Genomic DNA, 24,323 nt, shown 5'->3' with positions numbered 1-24,323 from the left:
GTTCTGTGAGTGTTGTGAGCGACGCGGGTGCCACGGGTGACACTGGTGTCACGGTTGCCCCTGGTGTTCCATGTATCACAGTTGCCATGGGTGCCATTGTGTTGTGAGTGCCCCTGGTGTCACGGTGACGTTACTAGCAAGACTATCATGGGTGCCATAGTCACCACTGGTGTCACGGGTGCCTCTGGTGTCATGCGTGAAGCAGGTGTCACTGGTGACACTGGTGTCACAGGTATCTCGGTTGCCATCGGTGTCATGTATGTTGCAGGCCCCAGTCGTGTCTTGGGTGCTCAGGGCGTCATAGGTGTGGCTGATGTCACAGGTGTGGCTGGTGTCATGGGTGCCCCTTGTGTCCTGGGGGCCACAGGCGTCATGGGTGAGGCTGGTGCTGCTGGTATCATAGCTATCATGGGTTCACTGGCGTCACAGGCATCATCGAAGTCATGGATGATGCTGGTGTCACAGGTGAGGCAGGTGTCACGGGTATTGTGGGTGCCATGAATGCCATTTGTGCTGCAGGCACCTGCGGTGTCCCAGGTGATTAGAGCATCGCAGGTGAGGTTGGTGTCACGGGTGTGGCTGGTGACAACGCAGCCCCTGGTGTCACGGGGGCCACTGGTGTCATGAGTGCCTGTGGTCCCAGGTGTTGCAGGCATCACAGGTGAGGCTGGTACCACTGGTACTGCAGCTGTCGCAGGTGCCTCTGGTGTCACGGGTGCCTCTGGTGTCATGGATGAGGCCGGTGTCACTGGTGTAACAGGTATCGTGGGTTCCACGGGTGTCATCATTGTTGCAAGCGCTGGCGGTGGCCTGGGTGCTTAGGGCGTCATAGATGAGGCTGGTATCCCAGGTGTGGCTGGTGTCACGGGTGCTGCAGGCATCACAGGTGAGGCTGGTACCTCTGGTATCGCAGCTGTCGCAGGTGCTGATGGTGTCGCAGGCATTTCTGGTGTCACAGGAATGCTGGTATCATGGGTGTGGCTGCTGTCGCGCCTGCCACAGGTGTGGCAGGTGAGCCTGGTCCCACATGTGTTCTGGCGTTTCCCAGGGTGATCGGTACCTCACGCACTGCTGGCATCGCGGGTGTTGCGGCTGGAGGGGGCTAGGCTAGGGGTGACGGTCCTCGCCTCTGGGCAGGGTCGGGGCATGGCAGGCTCTCTGGTCTTCTCCCTTGACTCCTGGTTTCCTGCTGCTGAATGGTATGACAAAATCAGTCGGGAATAAGCATGGACAGCTAAGGGCTGGCGGGAAGTGTATGTTCTTGGATACGGAGGTTGGAGGAAACAGCCGGCCTCACAATGATGGTGCGGGCCCCCTTGTAGGGTTCATTCACGTGCACGCGGTACTACCACTGAGTACGTCTATGGCTTGGATCTGGTCCCTCCACCAGCTCAGTATCATCTCACTCTTTCTGGTAATTGAATATATTAGATGGGAAGACCTGTCTACCCTGTTGGAGGCCAAAAACGATGTAACGGAGGAGGAGGCCCGGGCCCAGGAGTTGTCCTGGGTGGGAGTGCTGTTCACAGGCTGGTGGGAGTTGCTCCTCCTGGCCCATGTTCACCCATGAATGCCCAACACCATCTAACGTACCTCTCTTGGTAGGTTGAGCGTTAGCATTCTTTCTAGGAAGTCTGTTATGTCATTGGATAGGTATTTGGGCACGTGTTACTGCCCTCTAAGCACACGCTGCTGGAGCTTCCAGAAATCTTGTCCGCGGAAGGGGAGGGATCTACTTACCATGGTGTACAGGACACCGCCGAGGCTACATGCATCCACCTCTGGGCCTGTGTAAGGCATCCCCAGGAGGAGTTCTGGGGCCATGAACAGGGGACTGCCGCAGAAAGTGTCTATCTTCTTTCCTGGGGGCCACTGGTTGTTAAAGACGAAGTTGGAGATCTTGACGTTGTTGTTGGCATCGAGGAAGAGGTTGCCCAGCTTCAAGTCCCTGAGCACCATGCCCCGCTGGTGGCAGTGCTGCAGAGCCGAGACCAGCTGGCGAAACGGGCCTCGGGCCTCTGCCTCTGTCTTTTGCCTCCAAGTGGGTAAAGAAATCTCCCCCGCTGAGGTACTCCATTACTATAAGCAACAGTTCCAGTAGTTTCACAATATTCGGGTGTTTGAACATTCTCATGCTCTTAAACTCTCAAAACAGTTCCTAGAGGCTGGAGTTGCTCCGTTTGTCTTGTTAATGACCTTGATGGCTTCCACTCCCCTTGTAGTATTCGCTGAAAGAGCCTCAGGCCTCAGCGTCTGCGTTTAGCCTCCAAGTGGGTGAAGAAGTCTCTCCCGCTGAGGTACTCCTTTACTATAAGTAGAGTCTCCTCAATATCAATTGCTGCAGTAGTTTCACAGTATTCGGGTGGTTCCAAATTCTCAGGCTGTTAACCCCTCAAAACAGTTTCTGGCACCTGGAGAGGCTCTCTTTTGTCTTGTCTTTTGTCTCTTTTGTCTTTTGTCATCTCTGTTGCAGGCCCCAGTGGTGTCCTGTGTGCTTAGGGCGTCATAGGTGAGGCTGGTATCCCAGGTGTGGCTGGTGTCACGGGTTCTGCAGGCGTCACAGGTGAGGCTGGTACCTCTGGTATTGCAGCTGTCGCAGGTGCTGATGGTGTCGCAGGCATCTCTGGTGTCACGGGAACACTGGTATCACGAGTGTGGCTGCTGTCACGCCTGCCACAGGTGTCGCAGGTGAGGCCTGGTCCTGCACGTGTCGTGGTGGTCACCCGCATCATCAGCAGCTCACGTGCTGCTGGCATTGCGGGTGTCACAGCTGGAGGGGCTGAGCTGGGGGTCACTGTCCTCGCTTCTGGGCAGGGTTGGGGCATGGCAGGCTCTCTGGTCTTCTTCCTTGACTCCTGTTTTCCTGCTGCTGAATAGTCTCCCAAAGCCAGGCGGGAATACATGAACATGTCAGGGCTGGGTGTAGACGTATGTTCTTGACTGCTGAGGTCAGAGGAAACGGCCAGACTCACAGTGATGGTGCGGGCCCTCACCTTGGGTTCATTCATGTCACTGCCACTGCTTATGTCAAAGCCATGGATTTGGTCCCTGCACCAGCCCAGTATTGTCTCCACTGTCACCCCAGGGTGCTCTTCACAGGCTGGTGGGAGTGGCTCCTTCTGGCCCACGTTCACCCATGGATGCTGCCAAACATCATCTAAAGTACCTCTGTTTGTAGGTGAGTGTTAGCATTATTTCTAGAAGTCTATTATCTCATTAGATATTTGGGCACATGGTACTGCCCCCTATATACACGCTGCCGCAGCTCCCAGAAATCTTGTCCCCTGAAGGGGAGGGATCCAGTTACCATGGTGTATAGGATGCTGCCAAGGCTCCACACATCCAGCTCTGGGCCTGTGTAAGGCCTCCCCAGGAAGAGTTCTGGGGCCATGAACGCAGGGCTACTGAAGAAAGTGTCTGGCTTCTTTTCTGGGGGCCTCTGGTCGCTAAGGCTAAAGTCGGAGATCTTGGTTCATTGTTGGCATCGAGGAGGAGGTTGCCCAGCTTCAAGTCCCCGTGTACCACGCCCCGCTGGTGGCAGTGCTGCAGAGCCGAGACCAGCTGGCAGAACGGGCCTCAGGCCTCCCCATCCGTCTCGCGGCCTTTGGCCTCCATGTGGGTGAACTCGTCTCCCCCGCTGAGGTACTCCATTTCTATAAACAGAGTCTCCTCAGTATCAGTCAGTTCAAGAAGTTTCACAATATTTGGGTAGTTTACGATTCTTAGCCTATTAACCTCTCAAAACAGTTCCTGGAGCCTGGAGAAGCTCTGATTTGTCTTGTTAATGGGCTTGATGGCTACCACTACCATGGTCAGAACATGCCTGGCCAACTTTACTTTGGCAAAGTGGACTTCACCAATTGTGTGAAGCATCTCATAATTTTCAATATGAGCCACCTTTTTAGCAAAGATGGCCATTAGGTCCTACATCCCTAACTATAGTAACTACCAGTAAGCTATACTAATTACCTAACTATACTAACTATACCAGTAACTATACTAAGTACCGCTAAGCCCTCAAAAAGAATGCTAAGTGTTCTAACAATACTGGGTATGCTCACAGTGCTATGATGCTGTTGCTGCTAACTATTCTACTGCTCACAACTATGCTAATAGTGCTTACACTAACTATGCTAATAAACTATTAACTATACCAACTTAAGACTGAACCAAGAGAAGAACCAAGGAGTTGGCAATAACTATACCCACCCCCACCAACATGAAAGACAGAAGTGTGGGGAATGGGGGACATGCCCCAGGGCACAGTCCAGTCTCTGAAGTTTCACCCAGCAGGGGAGGAGGGGCAGCCTGGCCAGGGTGGTGCCTCTTCTCGTCGCCCAGACCACTCCAGAGCATCTTCTGAGCTGGCCAGGGTTTTGGATAGGAGGCTTTCCTGAAGGTGGTGGAGGTTCTGGATTTGAATCCCATCATCCAGGTGGGAACATGACCAGGTCCCAGGGAGCTTGGCAGGTCATCCACTGTCTGTTTCTGGTGTCACTTTATTATTAGCCCTCTTGCTGGGCAGCCCATAGAAAAGATATTTAAATATACGTCTCCAAAGTCTCCCAGCCACCCCCTTCTTTTTCTGGGTGAGGCCAGAGGGAGTGACTGGGGACATATTCTCGGGTTGCCCAACAAGGGTGGAGCTTCCCGCATCAGGCACATCCAGGAGGCAGTGGGTTCCTTCTGGGACTTTACTGCTGATGTCATGGGTGCCATTGGTGTTGCAGGTGTCACAGGTGATGTGGTTGTCCTGTGTGCCATGGGTTCTGTGAGTGTTGTGGGTGACCCGGGTGCCATGGGTGACACTGGTCTCATGGGTGCCCCTGGTGTCACGGGTCATGTTGGTAGCATGAGTATCATGGGTGCCATGGTCACCACTGGTGTCACAGGTGCCTCTGGTGTCATGGGTGAGGCAGGTGTCACTCATGACACTGGTGTCACAGGTATCTCCGTTGCCATGGGTGTCATGTATGTTGCAGGCCCCAGTGGTGTCCTGGGTGCTCAGGGTGTCAGAGGTGAGGCTGATGTCACAGGTGTGGCTGGTGTCACGGGTGCCCCTTGTGTCATGGGTGCCACCGGCATCATGGGTGAGGCTGGTGCTGCTGGTATCATAGCTATCATGGGTTCACTGACGTCACGAGCATCAATGGAAGTCATGGATGAATCTGGTGTCACGGGTTAGGCAGGTGTCACTGGTGATGCGGGTATCAATGGTGCCACGGGTGTCATATATGTTGCAGACCCCAGTCGTGGCCTGGGTGCTTAGGGCGTCATAGGTGAGGCTGGTATCCCAGGTGTGGCAGGTTTCACGGGTGCTGCAGGCATCACAGGTGAGGCTGGTACCTCTGGTATTGCAGCTGTCGCAGGTGCTGATGGTGTCACAGGCATCTCTGGTGCCATGGGTAACGCTGGTATCACGGGTGTGGCTGCTGTCACACCTGCCACAGGTGTCACAGGTGAGCCTGGTCCCGCACGTGTCGTGGCAGTCACCAGTGTGGTCAGTGGCTAGGGCGCTGCTGTCATCGTGAGCACTGAGAGTGGAGGGGCTGGGCTGCAGGTGACGGTCCTCACCTTTGGGCAGGGTGGGGGAGTGGCAGGCTCTCTGGTCTTCTCCCTTGACTCCTGGTTCTCTTGCTGCTGAATGGTCTCCCAAAGCCAGGCAGGAATAAGCATGGACATCTCAGGGCTGGGGGTAGGCTTATGTTCTTGGCTGCTGAGGTTGGAGGTCATGGCCGGCCTCACAGTGATGGTGCGGGCCCTCACCTTGGGTTCATTCATGTCACTGCCGCTGCTTATGTCTAAGCCCTGGAGTTGGTCCCTGCACCAGCCCAGTATCGTCTCCACTGTCATCCCAGGGTGCTCTTCACAGGCTGTTGGGAGTGGCTCCTGGCCCACGTTCAGCCATGGATGCTGCCAAACATCATCTAAAGTACCTCTGTTGATAGATTGAGTGTGTTAGCATTATTTCTAGAAGTCTATTATCTCATTATATGTTTGGGCACATGGTACTGCCCCCTAAGCACACGCTGCCGCAGCTCCCAGAAATCTTGTCCCCTGAAGGGGAGGGATCCAGTTACCATGGTGTATAGGATGCCGCCAAGGCTCCACACATCCTGCTCTGGGCCTGTGTAAGGCCTCCCCAGGAAGAGTTCTGGGGCTGTGAACGCAGGGCTGCCGCAGAAAGTGTCTGGCTTCTTTCCTGGGGGCCACTGGTCGCTAAAGCCAAAGTTGGAGATCTTGACGTTGTTTTTGGCATCGAGGAGGAGGTTGCCCAGCTTCAAGTCCCAGTGCACCTCGCCCCCTTGTGGCAGTGCTGCAGAGCCGAGACCACCTGGTGGAATAGGCCTCGGACCTCCCCATCCGTCTCGCGGCCTTTGGCCTCCAAGTGGGTGAACACGTCTCCCCCGCTGAGGTACTCCTGTAGTATAAACAGAGTCTCCTCAGTATCAATCACTTCCAGGAGTTTGACAATATTTTCGTGGTTTAAGATTCTCATGCTGTTAACCTCTGAAAACAGTTCCATTAGGCTGGAGAAGCTCTGATTTGTCTTGTTAATGGCCTTGATAGATACCTCTCCCCTGGTCAGAACATGCTGGGCCAACTTCACCTTGGCAATGTGGCCTTCACCAATTGTCTGAAATATGTCATAATAATCAATATGAGCAATCTTGTTAGCAGAGATGGCCATGAGGTCCTGCATCCGTAACTATACTAACTACCACTAAGCTATACTAATTACCTAACTATGCTAACTATACCACTAAGTATACTTACTACCACTAAGCCCTCACTAAGAATCCTAACTGTTCTAGCAATACTGCATATGCAAACAGTGCTATACAACTATATTAATGCTCACTACTGTGCTAACAGTGCTAACACTAACTATGCTAATAAAGTATTAACTATACAAACTTTTGCTAAGTATACCAATGGTACTAACAGTGCTAACACTAACTATACTATCTATGCTAACAATATTATCTATACCAAATATTCTAACTATATCAATGATACTCTCTCTACTAATACTAGCTATACTAACTAAAAAAAATAAGATAAAATGAGAAAAAGAACTAAGGGGAAAAATGGGAAAAAAACAAAAAAAATGAGGAGAAACTAAAACTGAAAGAAAAAAATGATCAGACACAAATTTAAAAAATGAGAAAATAACAAAGGAAAAAAAGAAAAAGAAAAAAGAGAGTAAAAGGAAAAAATCAACAAAATCACAAAATCACGGACAAAAGCTCGCTAACTGTAGGTCCAGCCATCAGGTCACCAAAATCAGCTTCCTGGGCTCTGTGGACAAAATCTGCACCCAGCTGGGGGTCTTATAAAGGGTGTTTTGTGAGTTTCATCACAGTGATTCCCTGTGCGGTCAGAGCAAGCAACGGACCAATCATGGCTGGGGATAAACCCAGTGGTTTTCTCCCTTTTCAGGTTCAAGGCCCCTTTACATTTAGGAAAAAGGTCCCAAGAGATTTTTCTTTTAATATATTAGAGACTGGCATTCACTTTGATAGAAATTAAAATCTGTAGGAGGCTTCAGCAACTTTTTCATTTCTAGTTTGAATAATTAGTAATAATTTAAAGGACCTCATCGGAGAAGGCAATGGCAACCCAGTCCAGTACTCTTGCCTGGAAAATCCCATGGACAGAGGAGCCTGGTAGGCTGTAGTCCATGGGGTCACGAAGAGTCAGACACGACTGAGCGACTTCACTCTCACTTTTCACTTTCATGCATTGGAGAAGGAAATGGCAACCCAGTCCAGTGTTCTTGCCTGGAGAACCCCAGGGATGGTGGAGCCTGGTGGGCCGCCGTCTATGGGGTCGCACAGAGTCAGACGCGACTGAAGCGGACTTAGTAGTAGTAGTAGTAGTAGTAGTAGTACTAGTAGTAAAGGACCTCATAATGTCTACACTTGAAATATTCAGTTCTTTTTCCTTAATCTCTGGTTGCAAAGTGATGATTTAACTGACTTGATGTAACTACAGGAAAATGTTCTATTGTGTGAGACACTGGTAAAGCACATTATTAATGTTTATGAAGCTGAGAGAAGATATGCCAGGAGGATCAAGAGCAGATTTCTCATCGGGAGCCTCAGAAGTCAGATGACATGGGTCAGTGTCTTTGAAACGTTGAAGGAAAGAAGCTGTTAACCAAGAATCCTATGTTTAGCAAAACTGTCCTTCGAAAATGAAACAGTGATTAAGGCATTCCCAGTTCATGAGAGGTGCGAGAATTCTCCACCACCCAACCTTCCTGAGCAGGGAGTCCTTCAGGTTGGAATGAAAGATCCTCAACAGTAACTCTAAGCCTTATGAAGAGATGAAGATCTCTGGTAAAAGGAGATAAATGGATGATTAGAAAAAAGTGCTACACTGCTGTAATTAAAATGGATAACCAGCAAGGACCTACTGTATAGCCCAAGGAATTCCACTCCATGATATGTGGCAGCCTGGATGGGAGAGGAGTTTGGGGGAGAATGGATACATGTGTGTGTATGGCTGAATCCCTTTTCTGGCCATCTGAAATTATCACAATATTGTCAATCAGCTGTGTTATTGTTGTTCAGTCACCTAGTCATGTCCCACTCTGCAACCCCATGGACTACAGCACTCCAGGCCTCCCTGTCCCTCAGTCAGTTCAGTCGCTCAGTCGTGTCCGTCTCTCTGTGACGCCATGGACTGCAGCACACCAGGCCTCCCTGTCTATCACCAACTCTCAGAGTTTACTTAAACTATTGTGTCGGTGATGCCATCCAACCATCACATCCTCTGATGCCCTCTTCTCCTTCTGCCCTCAATCTTTCCTAGCATCAGCAGCTTTTCCAATGAGTTGGCTGTTTGCATCAGGTGACCAAAATACTGGAGCTTCAGCTTCAGCATCAGTCCTTCTAATGAATGTTCAGGGTTGATTTTCCTTAGGATTGAATAGTTTGATCTCCTGGCTGTCCATAGGACTCTCAGGAGTCTTCTGCAGCACCATAGTTCAAGGACATCAATTCTTTGGTGCTCTTCCTTCTTTCAGTCCAGGTCTCACAAACTTTGGGAAGAGCAGAGCCTTTACTATATGGACCTTTGGTGGCAGAGTAACGTCTCTGCTTTTCAACACACTGTCTCAACAAAAATATGACACTAAAGACGAGTATAAAATTAGCTTAGAAAAAAGAAACTGAAAAGCTAGTACTATTGTAACTGATTTGTGGCCCCACTTTTTGTTTTTAATTTGAGACTAATATATAGCAACCATTTCTAATACTTTTTGTTTGTTTGTTTACTTTGGGGGAGAAATGTGATTGGTCTCTAAAATGAATGTATATGTCTGATCTCAAGGATAGCATTTGGAAATCTTTGTCCTCCAATATGAAGGTAAACCAGGGTCAGGTCCCTTTGAATGAAACAGCTAAATAACAGAAGCTACAAAATAAACTCATGTGAGGCAATAACATTACGAGCAGGCTTCAAGAAAAGGAACTGAACTAGTTCAAAAAAAGGAACTAGTAATAGGTGCAGAAAAGTCTCAGAACCTGAATTCCAGATATTGCCTTGAATAATATTACAGTAACAAATTCTGGGAAAAATTAAGAAATGTGTAGGACCTTATATTAGTAAATCTGTGTGCATATGTGCCAAGTTGCTTCAGTCGTGTCCAACTCTTGCAACGCTTTGGACTGTAGCCCGCCAGGCTCCTCTGTCCATGGGATTCTCCAGGCAAGAATACTGGAGTATGTTGCTATGCCCTCCCTCCAGGGTATCTTCCCAGCCCAGGAATTGAACCAGCATCTCTTGTGTCTCCTGCGTTGGCAGGCAAGTTCTTTACCACTAGTGCCACCTACTAAGCCCTAATAGTCTGCAGGGTACCATAGCAGGAAAGCACACACTTTGTGCCTTAAACAGCAGAAATTAATATTTTTTCACAGTTCTAGAGGGTTGAAGTCCACAATCAAGATTTTGTCAAGGTTGGTTTGGATCAGACTTACTGTCTTGTAGACAGCCACCTCCTATTGTTGTTGTTGTTCAGTCACTGAGTCATGTCCAACTCCTCTGCGACCCCATGGACAGGACTGTAGCCCCCCAGGCCCCTCTGTCACGTCCTCACATAACCTCTTCTCTGTGTACACACAAAGACAGAGTGTTCTGGTGTCTCTTCCTCTCTTTGTAAGGACACTTCCTATTGGATTAAGGCCCTACCCTTTGGCCTCTTTTACCTACTAGCCTCCGTATAGACCCTATCTCCAAATACAGTCAAATTAGTGGTTAGGGCTTTGGTATATACATTTTGAGGGCAAACAGTTTGGTCTATACATTCCATCTTTTGTCCACCCCCGCCCAGATTCATGTCCTTGTCATGTGCTATTAAAATACACTCACCTCATCTCGACATCCCTAGAAGTCTTAAGCCATTCCAACATCGATTCCAAGTCCAAAGTCTCATTAAAATGTCACCTGATCAGGTATGGGTGAGAAGTAATGCACAAAATTAACCCTCACAGAACCCGTAAAGAAAAATATAACACATTGTTGAAAAACAAATAACAGAAAAGTTGAACAAGTAAAGGTATTCTCAGTGCTATAAAGGAGTCCAGTCCCTTAAATGAACTGGAACATGTACCTCCAACTCAGATTGCGGTGGAATTCTTTCTTTCAGAACTTAAGATAATTTTGACATTCATATGGGAGAATGACTGAGGACAAGAGATTTTGAGAAAAACGAATTATTAGAAGTATAGAAAGACTTTCCTTTTCTGATTTCAAAGTGTCCTGCAGAGCTGTTGTAAGTAAAATAGTGCAGCATCAGTGCAGAATAGACATAGGTCGTGGAGTATAATTAGATACAGAAACAGATCCATGTTAAATGAGTAAAGTTCAAAAGAAGTTAATCATAGACGGAAGAAGAGTTTTAAAAAATGAACAGTATTAAACCAGAGAAAGGTTTTTTATGGACATGAAAGAAGACCTAAATAAATGAAAAGATATCATATACTGATAGATCACAAACTTAGTATTATTCACATGACAGCAAATTGATCTACAGATTCAACACAATCCCAGCATCTCTGCAGAAATTGATGAGCTGATCCTAACATTCTTATGGAAATACAGAGACCCAGGATAGCCAAAAGAGTTTAGAAAAAGAACAAAGTTGGAGGACTCAGACTTCTCAATTTCAAAATACACTACAAAGCCGTAAAAACCAGAACAGTATGGTACTAACGTGGGCTTTCCTGGTGGCTCAGTGGTAAAGAACCCAGCTGCCAATGCAGGAGATATGGGTTTGATCCCTAGCTTGGGAAGATTCTTGGAGAAGAAAATGGCAACCCACTCCAGTATTCTCCAGCCTGGGAAACTGCATGGGCAGAGGAGCCTGGTAGGCTACAGTCTATGGGCTCACAAAGAGTCAGACATGACTTAATGACTAAACAACAGCAATAAGACCATTTTGGAATTTTGGATATGTATGTATTTCACTTATTTTGAAACAATTTAGGACTTACAGAAACTGGGAAAATAATACAAAATTCTCATATGCCTTCAACCAGCTTCTACTAATGTGAATATCTTATACATTACAATGATTAAAATCAGGAAATTAACATTGATGTAGTAGTTATTATAGACCATATTTGAATTTTATCAGTTGTTCTACTAAACTGGATCAGTCCTTTTTCCAGTCTAGGATCTGGTTTAGACTTCTTGATTAACTTAGTTATCTGTCTTTTTAGTGTGCCCAATCTGTGAAATCTTTGGTCTTTTGTTACTTTCTTTTCTGCCTTTCCTTTCTTGCCTCCTCCTTCCTTCTTTCTTTCCTTTTTCACGATGACCTTGACACTTTTGAGAAATACTATCTAGTGCTTATTGGGCTTCCCTGCTGCCTCAGTTGGAGAAGGCGATGGAACCCCACTCCAGTACTCTTGCCTGGAAAATCCCATGGATGGAGGAGCCTGGTAGGCTGCAGTCCATGGGGTTGCGAAGAGTCGGACACGACTGAGAGACTTCCCTTTCACTTTTCACTTTCATGCATTGGAGAAGGAAATGGCAACCCACTCCAATGTTCTTGCCTGGAGAATCCCAGGGATGGGGGAGCCTGGTGGGCTGCCGTCTATGGGGTCACACAGAGTCGGACACGACTGTAGTGACTTAGCAGCAGCAGCAGCTGGCTCAGTGGTAAAGAATCCACCTACCAATGCAGGGGATGTGGCTTTGATACCTGCGTGGGGAAGATCTCCTGGAGAGGGACATGGCAACCCACTCCAGTATTCTTGCCTGGGGGAATCCATGGACAGAAGAGGCTGATGGGATACAGTCCATGGGGTTGCAAAGAGTTGGACACGACTTAGCAACTAAACAACAACAATCTACTAGTTACCTTATCAAGTGCCCCTCAGCCTGGATTTGTCTGATTAGAAGGGATAAAGCATTTTTGGCAAGATCACTACTGAAGTGATGTTATGACCTTTATCCTTGTCTGTGCATCATTTCAGAAGGTGCATGAGTGCAGTTTGTGCCACTAATGATATCGATTTTGATCACTTGATTAAGGTGCTGAATGATAGAATTATCCACTGTAAATGTGTTTTCACATTTGTCATGAATAAATGTCTTGTGGGGAGATACTTTGAGACTATTCAAATACCCTGTTTCTCATCTCACTTTTGCCCATTAACTTTAGCATCCTTCAATGATTACTTCTCTGCAACAATGTTCACTGTGGTGTTTACTAATGGTCATTTTTAATATTCCTCATTCCTTATAAAATTATTAACTGAATTATACTGTAAAGAAAAGCAAGTCCTTCATCTCCACTTATTATTCATTTATTTTTTGTATTAGTATGGATCATGGATATTTTTTAGTCTGTGGGTTATAACCCATCACTATCCTTGTATTTATGTTGTTGCTTAAACTGTCCCAGATTTAGTCAGTGGGAGCTTTTTTAGTTTAGTCCATGTGTCTTTCTCAACGTGTTCACATCATTTGTTGAACATTTCTTTCCTAATTTTTGGTTCCATAAATATTCCAGGCTCATCTTACACATAAAATTTTTAATGCTTCTGTCGTCCAATTTCCTATATCTTTAAGGATCTCTATTTCCTTTTATCCAATAATGATATTTATAAACCAAAAGATGGGCACTACTTATAGTTATTACTACTGGTATGTTACTGCTTCTAGGATTTCTCAGCAAAGATAGCTATGAAATGATTTATTTACTAATGAAAAATATACATATATATTCATTTCTGTATCTATTTATGCACACACATATTACAACTATGAGTTCATACTAATAGTCCTAATCCCAGTCCCACATCAGTGGATTTATTGTCACTTTCTTTCCTTATTTATAGCTCCTTTCTCTGACTAGGAGAAACTTGGTCCACATTTTTCACCACAGATTTACTTAGTAGAATCCAAGTATACATGTAAACTAGTTTCCGAATTTCTAACTCACAGTCTTGCATCAAAAACAAATTTGCTAATCTTAAAGAAAAAAATACTCCATGATGTGTGTTACAGATGGTAAGGCAGACTTTGTTCAGGACCATCATGGTAGGTGGAGGGACCACTGTAGTGGGATTTTACAGTGGAGTCATGAGATTGGGCTCAACTCTGTATACAACCTGGACCAATGGGGATTTATAGCCAGAGACTAAGGCAGTGGGTGAGAAAACATTACGGGGAGAAAAAGGGGATCTGGCTAAAATGACCTAACAGGATTCTTGCTATAACATACTCTACGGAAAACAGTTGAGACAGCTCTTTTTCACTTAAAAATCAGATCATTAAAGTCATTCCATACCAATTTGGGGAAGTTGTCCCCCCCACCCCCCACACACCTCTCTTTTTTAACGGCTATCTACCATTCAGTGTATGGATCGAGTATAGTTTATTCAGTAACTCTTCAATTTATGGACATTTAGGTTGTTTCCAGTATTTTGCATATGCAAGCAATGCTGAAGAAATGTTCACATTTACTTTCATATTTTTGAAGGTGTAGCTGCTGGATTAGAAGTGAAATTGCTGAGTCAAAAGGTCGGTGTGTATGAAATTTTGTTAACTATCTCCAAATTCCCTTCCAGATGGAGCACACCAATTTTCATTTCCACCAGCAATGTATGAAAGAAACTATCTCCTTTGGGGATTTATTTAATGGTCAGAGACTGGGCCACATAAACTTCTGGGATGCAGACATTTTAAAATTCAATTTAATATTTGATGAAATACTTTCTTGCTTTGCTCCTTTGTATGTGTAAGCCAGGAATGTATTAACTGTGACTTTGGGCAAGGTACTTAAACGATAAAACTAGGCTTTATTGTTTATAAATATGTAAAATAATAAAACTTGCTTTTAAAAGCTTTTTTAAGATAGTAAATGAGATTATGTATGTAGGGAGTGTATTATGGTGCCTGTCAATAAATGAGAATTTGGGATGAGTGAAGTGCTTCATAAATACATAGGGAAATAAAGTATTTAATTTTCTCCTGGCATCTTTGCACAGCACAAATGCCTCAATAAGGTGGCTCTCTTTCACAGTAGTTCATCTATATCTGTGCTGGGAGATATTAGGACCCGTCCTTTCCTTTAATTGTTGGGCCCTCAACGGTAGCACAGCGTCATGTTCAAATATTTACTCAAGAATGTGGTACATCTTGATTTGGCTATTTGTCAAAAATATATACCAAACCCACCATCTCTTCTCTATCCCTAACGACACTGCCCTAATCCAGGGCTCCCTGTGACCTGGTCTCATGTCTTCTAACAGCTCTCCCTGACTCTGGAGTCGCTCCTCCACCTCCTTCTCTACACGGTTCTGGAGGATTCCACTTAATCTCTTGTGTAATTTCCATGGTTAAAAGCCTTTCTTTGATTCCACATGATTTAGGGATTTTAAAGCCCATAGGTATATTTGCCTTTTCCTTGATAATCTTTGGGCTTTCCTACCAGTAAGCTTTTGGGCATGTTATTCCATTGGCCTGGAATTCCCTGCCTGATATTTCAGCCTGGTGAAATCCTTGTGAAATTTTAGTTTTGAGCTGTCCGTGACTGCTTGCTACTGCCAATGGCACTTTGGATGAAATCTCCACCCTAGGTCTTAACAGCTGTTCTGGACCCTGCTTAGACCTTAAGTACAAAATCTAGGTTCTGCTTATCCTTGTTACATGTACTAGGTTATATTGCCTTAGTCTTACTTGTTCTCTAACAGTCTCCTCAGTCAGACTTCCAGCTGCTTGAGAGCAACAGTGATGGTTTAATCACCTTACCATCTGTAAGACCTCACACAGAACCTGGTCCAGAGTGAGGGGTCAATAATGCATGTTGCTGAGTGTGTTTGCTGTGGGCCGTGGAGTCAGGGAAGAGAGACTCCCGTTTTCAAAAGCAGAAGTCTGTTCTCCACACTGATGGGACAGGCATGACGTGCTCCCTCCTGTTTTCTTTCTTTCCTCCTATGGGAGGCCAAGGGTCCCAAGACCAGGCTGCTTGTACTGAAAACTGCTCTGCCCTTTTATGCACTGCCTTAGAGAGAGCTTATCCCTGCCTCTTTAACATGAAGTGTTGAAGTTATTTAATCTTGTTAATCGTAATTTATTTTGGGTAGTCAGCCAAACACTGATACATGTGTCTTAAACCAATGGTTCTCATTTTTTTTTTTTTCTCCCAATGCCTTGTCCTAGAGTACACTTGAGAATTTGTCAGACTAGAGTGTGGAGGAATGCAAAAGGGTTCAGAAGTCTCTAGAGGTCAGCAACAGAGCCCCTCTCTTCCTCTTAGCCAAATGAACTCACTCTGTAGGAGTAAAATACTCAGAACTGCATTAGTGAGAGCCTAACCCTCACGATACACAGGAATATGGTTTTATTTTAAAGACCATTTTAGGCATCACAGTACATGTATTAGGAATTGCAAAGATAAGTGCTTTGGAAAATATGTTATCTGAGGAGGGTGATATTTAATGTTCTTTAGCAAAGGTAAGACTTGTGGCAACATGGTTTCTATCTTCTAGTATTTGTCTTAGGAAATTGGTATCAAACATGCCCTGTGTGTTTTTAGGAGATGAAATTTGGTCCTATGGATGAGTGAAAAAAGCAGGAAGATTTTGGCTGCAACCAAGAGGTGGTGTGTGTCTCCCGTGCTAGGCCACAGTGGGGCGTGTGCTGTCATTTTAGTTGTGTCTGAGTCTGTGCAGTCCTACAGACTGCAGCCTTCCTAGCTCCTCTGTCCATGGGATTCTCTAGGCAAGAACACTAGAGGGGGTTGCCGTGCTCTACTCTAGGATATCTTCCTGACTGAAGGATCAAATCCGTGTCTCCTATGTCTCGTGTGTTGGCAGGTGGGTTCTTTACTACCAGCACCACCTTAGGTAGCCCAGGCTACAGTGGGTAGGAGATATAATTTTGTTATCACTACATCTCTGTCCGTTGAAAGTTAATATTCACAGAGAAGGGCACCAAGACCCAGAGAGTAGTAGCCTGCCTCAGGTTGCCTGAGGTTGCTCTGCTCACTGGGCAGGAGGGATGGGTGCCCAGGCCTGCACCTCTCTGTCTGCTGTGGAGCTGAGCTCTTCACTAACCCCTTGGGTCATTTCTGTGTCCCAGTGACCCTCCCATTACTGTCTGGCACAGGGTCCAAGGTTGCACCAAGTGACCTTTAAGACCCCTTCCAAACATCAGACCCTACTTCTAATTCAAACCAAGGAGAAAATGAACTGGTCTTAGTTGAAGAGCTTCACTCTGCTTTTAGTCTCTTCCCTGCCCTGAACCAATCGACTCATCTGTTCTTCCTAGAGTTGCCAAAGAACCGTCTGGAAAGCACATTTCTCAGTTAGTATCCCTTACTGCTCCAAAATGTTGAGCAGTTCCCATCTGCCTAGGGGATAAATCAAATAATATGGAATAAATTAAAAAAAAAAAAAAAAACAGGTAGATTTCTCTTTTCTAAGCCTGTTTGCTTTTATCTTCAGTCCCATTAGGCCCCTTTGCAGAGCCTGCCCTCCTGGGAAAGCGTTTTTCTTACACTCCAATGCTCTCTGCTTTTTGGAACCTGGTTCTTCGCTTCTGCTGAAATGTGTTCCTCCCTGAAAACTCTCCTTGAATGCTATTCATCCTTGAAGGGTGTCTAACTCCAGCGCATGTGCCCAACCGCTAGTGATGCCCAACCGCTAGTGATGCCCAACCGCCCGCCAGTGATCCTTAAGGGTGTCTAAGATCAGCGCATGCGCCAAACTTCAAGCGACGTTTGAGGAGGTGTGTACCGTCAGCGCATGCGCCCAACCTCCCCGCCCCAAACCGTCATTCCCAACGGCCAAGACTCCTGAAGGGTGTCTAACGGCAGCGCATGCGCCAAACCACAAGTGCTGTCGGAGGAGGTATCTAACGTCAGCGCATATGTGCCACAGCAAGTGATGTTTAAAGGGTGTCTAACATTACTCACTGGAAAAGACTGATGCTGGGAGGGATTGGGGGCAGTAGGAGAAGGGGACGACAGAGGATGAGATGGCTGGAATGCGGACGACAGAGGGTGAGATGGCTGGATGGCATCACCAACTCGGTGGATGTGAGTTTGAGTGAACTCCGGGTGTTGGTGATGGACAGGGAGGCCTGGCGTGCTGTAGTTCATGGGGTCGCAAAGAGTCGACACGACTGAGCGACTGAACTGAACTGAACTGAACTAACGTTAGTTAGCACATGCAGCCAGGCACAAGTGGAATCTGATGTTTGAAAGTGTGGAAGAATTATCTGTCTCAGACATGCATGCACCCCGTTGTTCGTGGCTTTGGATTGTATGTGCTCTCATCTTGTCTCTTCACTAAACTGTGAGTTTCCTGAGGGCAGGGTATAGATCAGAGTCTTTCCTGTCGGTCCCTCCCTCCCTCCTTGTGAATGTCTAAAGTGAAAGTGAAGTCAGTCGTGTCTGACTCTTTGTGACCCCATGGTCTGTAGCCTGCCAAACTCCTCCACCCATGGGGTTTTCCAGGCAAGAATACTGGAGTGGGTCACCATTTCCTTCTCCAGGGCAGCTTCCCGACCCAGGGATTGAACCCTGGTCTCCTGCACCACAGGCAGACTCTTTACTGTCGGAGCCACCAGAGAATGTCTAGTGCAGTAACAAATCCACACTAGATAATCAGTGTTAATAGATCTATGGAGCCGGTAACAGACAAAAGTCATCAGGTTAGCTCCCAGAGCAAACTGTTCAACATCATGTTCTAGTGCCTGAAGAATTTAGCGTTACTGACTGGAGAGGAAGAGGACGGGGAGGAATATATTTTAGCTATTAATTCTAGCCTTTGTATTTTTAGTCTTTTGAAGGATGAAAAGGAAGAAAAAAAGTAAAAGCTCTGTTGACAGTTAAAAGCAGACATCTGTTCTCTTTACCAAGTAAGTGCTCAATCTTTTCAGGAGGAACTTAATTCATCTTTACATTTTTAAAATATCCCTATAATTGTTTTTCCTTTTTTTTTTCTTCTTTTTTTTAATTTGTTTGGTTCTTTTATTTATTTTTACTTTATAATATTGTATTGGTTTTGCCATACATCAACATGCATCCGCCATGGGTGTACGTGTGTTCCCCATCCTAAACCCCCTCCCAGCTCCCTCCCCATACCATCCCTCTGGGTCATCCCAGTGCACCAGCCCCAAGCCTCCTGCATCCTGCATCTAACCTGGACTGGCGATTCGTTTCCTATATGATATTATACATGTTTCAATGCCATTCTCCCAAATCATCCCCCGTCCCTATCCCACAGAGTCCAAAAGACTGTTCTATACATCCTTTATAAATTTTCCATTTTCATAAGAAAATTCAGTTTCAGAGAGGCTCTTGAGTTTGCCCGAGTAAGTGGCAGAGGTGTCTAGACCCTAAGGTTTAGCTTCTGCTTGTCTTCCACTCTGCCTCCTCCTGGAGCCTGAGAGCACTTGTGAAAACAAGGCAGCCAGGGGGATGGTCAGCGGCTTCAGGAGATGCTTGAGCTCAGGTCGTGTTGCTTAAGAGTTTGAAAAATACAAAGTTAATAGTGCAACTACTGTTCATAGTTAGCAGATTTAACTCTTCTCCATTTGTTCCTCTTTTAAGAGAATGAGAGAGAAAGAGCTCAGGAGTCACCTTCTTGTCTTTAATTTTTCACCCTTTAACCAACCATTGGGCTTCCCAGGTGGCCCAGGAGCCTGGTGAGCTATGGTCCATGGGGTCAAAAGAGTCAGACACAGCTGAAGCAACTTAGCACAGCACACAACCAGCTATTAACCCATCTTTAGAAAAATGAGTGATAAAAAACCAGTGTCTCCACAGTGTAGTAAAATAAGCTATGTAGGTTTTTTTTTTTTTTTTTTTTTAATGAAAATAGCAGGGAATCATGCTATAATCTAAGATTGTCTTTTTAGCATGAGTTTGTTTGGCCTGAGCAACCACACCAGTGCTCTGAAGAGACTTGTCCTGATTTCTGGAGTATTAATCAGTGAGGACACGAGCCTGATCTGGGAGTCAGGCCCCGGGTCTGACTCTACCACTGTTTTGGTGGGCAAGATTGAGTCAGAAATATCATCTCTTCAGTTCTCAGTTTTTTCATTAATCAAAGGGATGCAGTGAATTAGAACAGAGATTGTCAGCCTCAGCAGGGTTGATACCTTGAGAAATTCTTTGTTATGGAGGCTGTCCTGTGTATCCTAGGCTTTCCCAGCATCCCTGACCTCTACCGGGCAGACCGCAGTGCCTCTCTTCTCCACCCGCTCCTCACGAGGTGTGATGACAAAACCTTCTCCAGACACTGTCCAGTGTCCCTTGGGGGACAAAAACATCTTCATCTGCACCACGGGCTAGAAGCAGACTTTACGTCCGCTGGGTATTTATTGAGAATACCTGACAGGAGAGGCTCTGAGCTGTGTGCTGGGGCTATGACAGCAAAGAGAGTAAATGTGCTTCTGTCTTCATGGAGCTTCAGTCTGGTGGGGAAGGGAAGTCTCCAGGCTGTGAGGAGACACTGGAACGGGTGTTATGCTCAGGTCCTGGCAGGAGTCAGGGGTCCTCTGGACCTATTACTCTGAGGACATGTAAACCTTGGAAGGACCCAATCACTTCTCAGTACAATGTGTTATCTTGACCTCTTGGCCCCTCAGATAAGTGGGGAAAATGAGCACTTCCACCTGGGGATAGCTTCTGCAGCACAGGCTCATAAGGAGTTGGAGAAATGAAGAGTTGAGTATAAAATGGGCCCCAGAGCAGAATAAAATAATTCTTCGTGCTTACATACCATATACCTCTGGGGTAACGATTCGGGCCCGTTTATTTTCCTGTTGGTTACCATATGCGTGGATAGAATGCCGCAGGGTGAGCCAGACATGGTGCCTGGAGTTACCTTTCTTAGCACTTGATTTTCTTTTGCAGTTCCACTTTCTATTTGAATAAAATCAGAATAAGCACAGCACATGCAGTGCTATTAGCACTCAATATTTCACATTTCTCTGAGGTGTTTCTGTTTTCATGGGATTATGAGGACATTCTAAACCCAGTTTGAGAGGGGTCCAAAAAGGAAGAAAGTGGTTCCTGCTTTAAAGGAATGCACTGATCAGGTGTAAAGTTGTAGGCACTATAGCTGAGAGGGTCTAGGCTACAGGGGTGGACTGTTTGGGTCCATAGTGCTCTCCCAGCTACTTTTTAGCTGTGCAACTTCAAGAAAGTCACTTGATCTCCCTGTACTTTTTTTTCCACTGGTAAAATCATAATCCTGATAGTATTTACCTCACCAGCTTCTTGTGAGGATTAAAGGAGTTTGAACAGAAACTGGCACATGGAAATCACTTATTAAGTTTTGAAATAGTATCTGGGAATCACTGGGTCACTTGGATAAGGTCCTAACTTATCCAAGTCACGAGCATAATTGTGCCAAGCACTATGTTTAATGGACCTGGTGTTCTTGCCTGGGAAATCCCATGGACAGAGGAGCCTGGTGGACTACGTAGTCCATGTGGTCAGAAAAGAGTCAGACACAGCAACTAAACAACAGCAGGATTTCACCTGCAAATCTTTTTATTTATACAAGTGATGATCACATGCTACTTGCTCACCCTTGCGAGTAGATCTCCTCCCCTGCTCTTCAAAATCTCAACTTTATAGAGAAGTTTGAACAATTCAAAGGGTCTCAACATCACCCCAATCTCTCAAAACTACCTCCTTGAAAATGGCTCCCTTCCACAGGGAAGGACCTGTGGGCATACATTTTAAAGCTAGAGGAGGGTGAGGAGCCTCATTGTCTGGACCAGCTCCAGGGTCAACCTGTGGTCACACCCTCTGGATGTTCAGGAGATATTGATGGTCTGTGTGGAAACTATAGCATTTCCTCTGGGGTTTCGCTGTGTCCTTTGACCAGGCCGTGGGCTGTTGCCTCGGTGACTTGGATTGAGACAACAGCCCCTGTCACAAATCGCTCTTTACTGTCTGATTTTCCACTAGGACCCTCAGAGACCTGTCAGAGTGGACAAAGGCCTCTGGAGCCCTTCCCAAGAACCTTCTTGCTTGGAAGATTAGCAGTTTCTTCTCAAGCATCGCTCTCAACTTGCTAAACACCTTGAAATAGTTCCAGCAAGACGTGTCTCCCTCAGATCCCAGGGCAGGTAAGTGCTTGTGCGCGTCCAGCGCTTCTGCTCGTAGCCATGTGGTCCTGACCATCTGGCACTTACTGTGTATATTACTTACATATGTGTGCATATGTAAGTGTGTATGTGTGCTGTGCTTAGTTGCTCCATCTGGCACTTACTGTGTATATTACTTACATACGTGTGCATATGTAAGTGTGTATGTGTGCTGTGCTTAGTTGCTCAGTCATGTCTGACTCTCTGTGACCCCTTGTACTATAGCCTGCCAGGCTCATCTGTTCATGGGGATTCTTCAGGCCAGAATACTGGATTGGGTTGCCATGCCTTCCTCCAGGGTGATCTCCCCTACCCAGGGATTGAACTCAGGTCTCCCACATTGCAGGTGGATTCTTCACCATCTGAGCTCAGGGAGTGAGTATATGTGTATGTGCGTATCTATGTTTATATGTCTGTGGTTAAAAAAGTGTTGTTTCTAGAATTTACCATGACTACTGCTGTGTGTGTATCCCCAGAAGTCATAGGTTGAAATCTTAACTGCATATTAAATATATTTATAAAATGCATGTATTATAGCGAAGGGCAGGGAATCTGGTGTGCTACAGTCCATGGGGTCACAATGAGTCCAACAGGACTTAGTGACTGGCCAACAACAATGCATATGTATGTGTGAGTGTGTGTGTCTTTGCATGTACATGTTTATATATTGGTGGTTAAAACCCACTCTAGCATTCTTGCCTGGAGAAGTCCATGGACAGAGGACCCTGACAGGCTATAGTCCATGGGGTCTCAGAGAGTGGGACACGACTGAGAGACTAACATTTTACTTTTCATTGTTTAATTTTAGATGAAAATGGAGAGTTTCTATCTTTGGCATATGACTAATGACTATCTTTATGCTTCTAAGGAGTGATTAATTTTTCAGTTCACAGAAAATAAGCATGGGGGAGAGGAAGATTCATGGAGGAGAGATATAAGAATGAAACGAGAGATGGAGTTTAAAAGTGTGCCTGTGTGTTAATATATTTGAGTTTGATAATAAGGATAGTGAAGAATAGAAAGAGAAAAGCTGTGAGTGCTTGAGTGCCCTTAATGGGAAGAATAGAGGTCTGAGGCAAAAATAGGACTCATGCTACTCTCTGATGACCATGCAGTGGCACTGTTGACATGAGCCAGCTTCGTGCTGTCACTTCCGAATTATGGTGTGTGCATTCTAGGGAAGTGCAAGACTGTCCCTTAAGATGCCTGAAGAAAATATTTTGTTGTTGTTGTTTAGTCGCTAAGTTGTGTCTGACTCTTTGGCAACCCCATGGAATGTAGCCTGCCGAGCTCCTCCGTCCATGGGATTTCCCAGTGCTATTTCCTTCTCCTGGGGATCTTGCCTGCCCAGGGGTCGAACTAGCATCTCTTGCATCAGCAGGTGGATACTGTACACTGAGTCACCAGATATTAGAACTCCAAACTCTATTAAGATTTTATCTTGAGAAAAGAGAAATACACTAAACTTTGCTAGTAGTGAATATGTGATTGATACTGCTTCCATCACTCATCACTCAAGTAGAGCATTCTGCATCACATGGTCTGCAAGAGGAGTGGGAGCTCTGTAACTTAGAGTTGGTGGCACCTCCCTCATTCTGAACTTCCAGTGACGTATTGTAGTTTGCATGTTCTTGGTGAAATGGATTATACACTATTACTGAGTATGATAATTAACACTCTTAACATGTATAAGTGACTTTAACATATTTTCTGGAAAGAACTGCTGGTCAAGACGGTCCTAATAATTCACGTCAATAATAAGAACAACGGAAAAATGGAAAAATAGCATGCTCCATCCTGGTTTGAACTTTTTCTCAGATATATCATGAGCTAAAAACATGGCTATTGGTGATATGTTATCTAGCAGCATTTTTTTTTGAGAAAATATACATACTTAATCAATCTTTTTGAAATGAATGATATTTTTGGTAATAAATGAGGAAATAATGGCCTTTGAAGAAAACTCATGGTTTGGAGAAAGAATTTTGAAAGTGCATGTTTAAAGATATTTTCATCACATGTGATTTTTGTTCCTGAGATTAAGACTGATGTATTTTACCTGTACAACTCTTATATGTCAATATTAAAAATACTTTGAAAGTGAATTTCTAATTTGTTAAATAACCGGCCAAATGAAGCCTTTAGGTAGGTTTTAAGATCATCGTAAAAATATAACTATTACATACCTTCCTTTATTTGTTAAGGAAAGAGATTAACATTATAGAAGATGGAAAATTTATTGATCAAACAAAGACTTGTATATGAATATGCTTTTCCATAAGCACCTGTATCTACTTGTGAAGTATATTTTTTCAACTAGGCAACCACTACAATGAAAACCAAAGTAAGTTTAGAACCAGGCCATCAATCACTGTGTCACAAATGTCATATCCAGGCTTTAAAAAGCATGGCACATGTTCAGTCATACTTCGTTGCTAAAATCAGGGTTCCCTGGCAGCTCAGCTGGTAAAGAATCTGCCTGCAATGCAGGAGACCCCAGTTCAGTTCCTTGTCAGGAACATCCCCTGAGAAGGAAAGGCTACCCACTCCAGTAGCTTCCTGGTGGCTCAGACTGTAAAGAATCTGCCTGCAGTGTGGGAGACCTGGGTTCGATTCTTGGGTTGGGAAGATCCCCCGAGAAAGGCATGGCAGCCCCACTGCAGTATTACTTAGAACCAGCTATCAAATAGCTA

Source organism: Bos indicus x Bos taurus, chromosome 14 (genome assembly GCF_003369695.1).
Source record: "Bos indicus x Bos taurus breed Angus x Brahman F1 hybrid chromosome 14, Bos_hybrid_MaternalHap_v2.0, whole genome shotgun sequence".
NCBI classification, from domain to species: Eukaryota; Metazoa; Chordata; class Mammalia; order Artiodactyla; family Bovidae; genus Bos; species Bos indicus x Bos taurus.
The sequence above is the reverse complement of the archived record's forward strand: the minus strand, read 5'-3'. Positions refer to the sequence as shown.